Here is a 7,600-nt window from a genome sequence, read left to right on the forward strand (position 1 = left end):
CTCAACACCGCCGCCGCCGCCACCGCTCAACCTACACATAGGGAAAACAATGCACGAGTACTATAATCATACTCGGGGACTCATCCAAAACAAGTTTATCAACAGTAGTAATTATCATGCCATTTTCAAGTGTCCATCGGGGTTTTAACTTTAGAAAGACCCGAGGCACCAAAATATTCTTTATCAAATATCACGGTCCGTCAACCATTTTTCACATCGACGTTTACCATATCCTCATTCTACATGACAAGGAATGCGGCGCAATCCAGTCACTAGACCGGCCAACCCGCACGACACTCGGTCTAACATTGGTGTACACTAACCCAAGTAGAGTTTGCGGCTCTACAAGGATCCGAATTCGATTAAATCAATAGTGGCATAGCCACGAGGATAGGCACGCAAAACAAATCAAGGCATGAAAACATATCTCACTATCAATATCGTTTGGGACAATGTCCTTTTTTTAAAAAAGAAAGCCCCCCTCTTTTGGTTTTTAGCTAAAAAATATTTCTTTCCTCTTTTTATCACCCCGAGAGTCCCAAGTATCACCTTTAAATTGGGCGTATCATAAAGGGTTTCAATCATTGATTTCAAATCATGCATGTTCCCATTTTTTCCCCCTTTTTTTTCCCATCGATAATTTTTTAAATTCATCATCCAAAATCAAGGTATGATTACCCCAATCATTTTTATTCAAATAACAACTCCAAATTACCATTAAATCGTGTCACGATGAGTGCTCTACACACACAACACACGCACACGAACCCCAAAATTGCCCCCCCGACCGGTAACACCCCAAACAACCCGGTCAGGGTACCCCTTTTTCCAAACATGTACCCCAAAACCATAAATTTTAAATTTCCCCCTTCACTCAATCTAAATGCATGTGGACTCAAGAATACCATTAATGGGTAGAAGAAAAAGGAGATCAAAATTAAAGTCCCTTTTTTCCAAAAGAACAACGGTAGAAACAAATTATAGCCTTGATTCTTCAATAAAATTTTTAATTTAAACTTGGATTCTTCTCAATTGATGAAAAATTTCCCTAGAAAAAAAAAGTAGAAAAAATTTTTGGGAGAGAGGGGGAGAGAGTTTTTCGAAATTATGGGGGAGGGGGGGCCCCGGGGGTTTTGTAAATTTTTGGGTTTAGGATCTCTCATGTATTTATAGAGTGCCAAAATAATATCCAATAATTAAAAAAATAAGATTTGGAAGATTTAGTGGGGGAAAGGTGGGTTGGAACCGTTGAGAATAAAAAGGGGTTTTAAAAGGTATTATTTAATTAGCCTATAATTAAATTCAAATATTTCCCCCGGAAAGTAGAATAATATATCACGAGTAAAATAAATAATTAAATCCCTTCAAATAATAGTAGTAGGGATTTTTATGCCTATCTCCAAGGGGTTTAATTTAAATCCCAATTTAATTAGGGTATGGCAATATCTTCTTTGATATGGCAAGATATGGTAAGATATTCTAGATATTTATTTTATTCATGGAATAGAATAAATAAGAGATCAAAAAAAAAAATAATCCCTTCTCCCACAATATATGAGATTTTTAAAAAACTATAGAAAATCAAAGTGGAGTTTTCAAAAAATTTTATCAACACATAAGGAATATTTTACCCTTTTGGGTTTAATTTGGATAATTATCCCAAACCAATAAAAATCCAAGAAAAATATAATTTTCCCTTTTCCCAAAAATAATGATGGCCGAAAATTCCACACATTTAAATAATCTTTCTATTAAATTCTCACTCTTTTGGGAAAAAAATTCTCCACAATTATATTACTCGCATCAAATATTCACGCCCCAAATTTAATCATTTCTTTTCTTCATCTTCTTTTTCTCAACATTGACCTTTCAACCCACGTCATATTTTCCCCCCTCTTTGACTATTAAATAGCCAATCTTTTTCAACAAGTTGACAATTCCTCAATTTAATTCTCATACGCAATTGGGGCACAAAGACACATGAATTAATCACTCATCAATTAATTCACATGTCATAGCATTTAAGGCATTTAATGCAAAAATTTTATAACCCAAAATTGGGTTTGAAAAAAGGAGGGGTTTCACCCACCATTTCCCATTAATTGTCCACTTTTACCATTTTTTTTCCATCCCTCATTAATTGTCTACTTTTAATTTTTACCATAAAAAGGAAAGTAGATCCCACATTCCATTAACTCATTTCACTTATATTTTCAAATTTTAAAACTAATAATATAAAATGAGACTTTATTCCCTAACTTTTTTAACTCACTTTTATACTTTTTAAAAATTTTACGCCAACAAAAAAAATAATTATTAGGAAAAAAGGTTGTATATGAAATATGAATTTGGTCAAATTTTAGTTAATTATATTTTATATAAGATCGGTGTCTTTTAGTGATCTTAAAAAAAAATAATAAAACGAAAATTTTAAGTGTTTATACTTTTTTTGGGAAAACGTAATAATTTAACCTTTTTATATAAATATTTTTAAGGGAAAAAAATCGATCAATTATATTTGTGTAAAACCCGAGTTAAACATAATCATTTTGATTGAATATAATAATAGGGAGAAAGTGCAAAAAATACTTTTCTTACCATAAGGTGAGATCCACTTGTCAACTATTTATTGATGTATTAAGAAATGTTGTATGCAATATATGGAGTGATCCCTTCTGATTCACTTTATGTATAGTTTTACCAACATCATTGGGCAAAAGGTTCAAACCCCAACTCTAAGGGCCCCTCACAATCCGACCTGACGAGGCATCGGGAGAATGTAAATTAGGTACTCAGCGGTCCACTTAGGGGGAGGTTATTTGCCCACGAACCTACAAGGAGCCCACAGTCAAGGCCTATAATGAACCTGAGAAACGTTACTCCCAGTCCCACAATACAAGCTGCAGGATTCGAACCTTGCTCATTGTGACCAATCTACCTCTCTAGAACCAATTTGAGCTACACCACTGCGGGCACTTTTACCAACATCATAACTCTATAATTAAGGGTGTTGGGCCTATTTTAGAAGCATAATTTGTGTATTTAATGTCCTAATCTTTTTGTGTATTTATTGTGTTCTTATTATTTGTTAGTTTGGTGATTTTCGACTAGCTTGCTTAGTGTAGTTTTCGCATATTAGCGTGGAGTTCATTGGCTAAATTTTTTCTTGTTATTATCTCCATGTTCTTTGTATTGTTTGAATTATTTATTGAAGGAATAATATAAACCTATTTTAGTTTTTAGCATGTTTTACTTTTTTCAGTCCTAAATCTTGGTTTGATCGACGGACAAGCTCCCGCAACTAACGTTTATCCCTCCATGATGCTGATTGCCAAGAATGGGATGTGATTCATACTTTCATTCTATTCATTTGCTTGGTGTGATGGAATGAATGAGTGAATGGATGAAAATGCAAAGAAAATCCAAGGAAATTGACATTTCATTCCTATCTTCATTCCATTCCAACCTCCATTCCATTCTACTCTCATTCCATCCTATCATACCAAGCATGCACTCAATGTTTTATTTTCTCGCCATTTTTCTGATTTCATGTCAAGTTGTCGAATCCGTTAAGTTGGTCGGTCTGTAGTCCAGTTTACTTGTGTGCTTATTTTAATCTTTTTATATTTGCATTTTAAGTTCCCACATTAGTTTTTAGTGTTATTTATGTTCGTTTTTTTATTACTGCACCCCCAATTAAGATCGTGCCGCATCACTAATCCTTCTCAACTCTTCTTGATTAAAACTAATTCATCTATATTTCGGTTAGCCGGATATATTGTTAATCTACTTATAAGTGTTGGAATTATGGGTTTTATTATGTACATGTATAGTCTTATAGAGGAGAGGAGAGAGAGAGACTAAGAGGAATGATGGAAATAGAAACTAGGTAATCTCGATAGAGACAATCACACCCTTTGGGTCTTAATTATTGTAGGCAACCTGGATTTACACGATACAATTCTAATCGCGCATCACACGTTCTTTAAGATATTGTCCATTGCAAAATCTCAACTATTCTTAATTAAATAACATCGTCCATTGCAAAATCTCAACTCTTCTTAATTAAATAACATCCAATTTAGATATTATCCATTGCAAAATCTCAACTCTTCTTAATTAAATAACATCCAATATAGATATTGTCCATTGCAAAATCTCAACTCTTCTTAGTTAAATAACATCCAATTCAGATATTGTCCATTGCAAAATCTCAACTCTTCTTAATAAAATTAAATATAGAGTAAAGGTCAATTTTGATCCTAAACATATGCTCAAAATACTGAATTTGGTCCAAGACATTCACTTTTTGAAAAACGGGTCCATAATATATGAAAACGCGTCGATTTGGTCCTAAACATACGAAACCGACGATTTGGTCCTTTTTTTAACGATTCCGTCAATTTTTTGACTCGGCACGTATTAACAAATTTTTTTGGCCGATTAGTAATTAATTAAAAATAAAATTAAATTAAAATTAAAAATATTCTAAAATAAAATCTCTCTCACATCTCTCTTCCTCTCCCCCTCTCTCTCCGCAAAACCCAATTCATCACTCTCTCTCATCAATTCTAAAATTTGAGATTTGTAGTTGTAAGCCTAAACCTTTAATTCCATCAAATTGCTTCGAACCCCCAACTCTAGTTTTTGATTCTTCAATGGCTTTCAACGATGTCCACATAGTTTCCCATGATGCAAGGATTCAATAATCCATTCCACGAATTCAGAGCTCTCCCATACACCTCACCATCCTTCATCAACAGCCTCCTCTCTGCATGACCTCACGCATTTCGCCGATACCATATTCCTCACCTCGCATCCCCAGGCGTTGAGCCCAGGATCGATCGCCATGAATTTCCACTTTCTTATCAGCGGAATCTCCCAATCCACCACCAACCGCTGACGAATTTACCATATCCATTCGCGTCCGGAGAGCTAATTGGAGGTGGCGGGGCCAGGTTGAGGGACGAGGATTAGTGTGGAGGAAGTCGCTCATTGTCTTGTTGCTCATGACTCGACGAGGAGGCGGCGCGTGGGAGTTGGTGGAGAAGCCGAGGAGGTTGACGAGGAAAGGGTTTTAGAGGAGGAAAGGATGTCGATCTAATTGTCGAGGTCGTTGGCGGAGGGCTTCTTGGAGTCGGAGAAGTTGGCGGTGCATGGAGGCCTTTGTAGGTGAATTCTTGGATTTTGATGGGTGGGAATGGGAATGGATGTGGGGGATGGAACGTCAATTTTGGCGGAGAGGTACCCATTTAGAATTGATGAGGGAGAGTGATGAATTGAGTGTCACCCGGTGAGAGAGGAAAGAGGGAAGAGAAAATGAGAGAAATTCTATTTTAGATTTTTTTTTAATATTTTATTTTATACTACCCCCAGCCCCCAAATTTTGACACATTTTGACCCGGAGGGTTTTTGAAAATGTAATGGAAAGTGAGTTGAAAATGTTTGTGGATGTGGGTCCTACTTTAAAGTATTATTTTTATAATAAAATGAGTAAGAATGAGTTAGTGGAATATGAGGTCCACTACCAAAAATGGTAAAAAGTGAATGTGTAAAAATTTTGGGGGACGGACCGAAATAGAAAACGTATCAAAATTTGGGGACGGAGGTAGTATTAAATTATTTTAATTTTATTAAATTATTATGCATCATTATTCTAATTAAGTCAAAATCGTTAATTAGGTGCTGATCGTCGAATTATGGTTCCATTAAATTAGGACCACTTGTTCCGATTTCAAATGTTTAGGATCCGATTTTCAAAAAGTGAATGTTTTGGATAAAATTAGTATTCGGCTATATGTTTAGGACCAATTTTGACCTTTACTCTTAAATATATTGTCCAGCATATTTCTCCAAGTTCAAAAATGATTCCTCATTACACGTTCTCTTCTCAATTCTTCTTAGTTATAATTAATTCATGTTCAATAAAAAAATCAACTTATATGCGAGCAACTTTAAACCAATGATTCAATATTTTTATTCAAATAGCCAGATTGTTAATCTACTTATATCAGGGCAGGGCGGAGAGGGAGAGGAGATTAAGAGGAACAATAATGGAAACAAAAATTAAGGTAACTCGATAGAGACTATCACACCCTCTTCTCCCACTCCAAAATCTCTCCAAAAATACCAACTTTCATATATTGATAAATGTATGGTTCCATCATTCATTCAGTTGGTCTACTTCTACTCGTCAAACTCCAAAATTTTCCCCAACCGATAAATCAAAGCACCCAAAGAAATCCCATCGAGGCCCTCTCCATATACTACCCCCCGGGGGCCCTCCTGTTGGGAGGAAGGGCCAATTCAAGGCCCAAAGGAAAAAAAACCCTCCAATTGCAAAAGAGCACAATATAATAGCAACTAATGTGGAGGGATCAATAATATGATAATGAGAAACATAATGAAAATAATCAACACGAACTTTTTACGGGGAAAACCCCCAATTGAAGAGAAAAAAACCACGACCCCCCCCCCGGCTCCCTCCACTTCACCAAGGAGAGAATAAAACCCAAGAAGTTTACAATTATACCGAACCTTAAAAACAAACAAGGCATGAAAATCAATAAAAATTTGAAAATAGATGAAAAAAACATCTCAAGAAATTTCGGTCACATTCATAAATTTATAACTGAATATCAAACCCGTTCAAATTAAATTTTCCCTTTCAGTCATAATAAAGAACCATGAGTCTTCTACCACCGTTAAAAAATTTTAAGTCGATGGGGTAAGTTTTTAGCCACCGATCAAGACAAAACCCGAGACGGAGGGAGAAACTTGGGGAACAATCTTTTTTCCCCTTTTTTCCTTCTCCGTTTTTTCCTCTCTTCTCTCTCGTTATTGCTGCCCTACACACTTGGTAGGTATTTATAGTTCTCCATTGACCTATTTAAGAAAAAAATGTGCCAATAATATTTGGGTCTTTTTTCCACAAGTTGGGGGCCCTAACTAAAAAATTCCCCCCCCACAATTTGGGGGGGATCTTGCCATTCCGAAAGAGAACAACAAGCTTCAAACTTACATCTTCAAAATATTGGTCATCATTTGACCAAACCCACAATTCACAACAGTCTTCGGTAGCCTTGTTGCCCATCACAGACTCACATTTCTTGAACCATTGTTTAAGCCCTTTTTAAACCGATGCTCTTTTTTAACTTTCCAAAAATCTTCTTTAAATTTCACTCTAAACCCCCGGTTTCTCCCTGTCAATTTCTTAAATCAAGAAATGTAGTTTTACAACCATTTGCGCAATTTAAATCAGGCTTGCCTACCCAACACATCTGGGTTAAGACATCTTTCCCCGGTGAATAAATCTCATCAAAATCAACTCCCCTTCATCGATAAACCCCCAAAAAAACTTCCTTGTATCTTGGTTTTGGAGTTCTCTTCTTTTTTCGTTTTTAGATCCACCTATTCTTCAAAGCTCTCTTATCCCTAAAAAATCAAATTAAAAGTATTATTATAGAAAAGACTTCATCTCATCTTACATTGAAAAACCAGTTTTTTTTCCCATCTACCCATTCTATAGGGTTTTTCAAAGACTGGGGTCTCCCGCCAAAAAGAGGGCATACTCCTTAAGAATATCTAGTAGTGTTGTCTA

Source organism: Salvia hispanica, unplaced genomic scaffold (genome assembly GCF_023119035.1).
Source record: "Salvia hispanica cultivar TCC Black 2014 unplaced genomic scaffold, UniMelb_Shisp_WGS_1.0 HiC_scaffold_1347, whole genome shotgun sequence".
NCBI classification, from domain to species: domain Eukaryota; kingdom Viridiplantae; phylum Streptophyta; class Magnoliopsida; order Lamiales; family Lamiaceae; genus Salvia; species Salvia hispanica.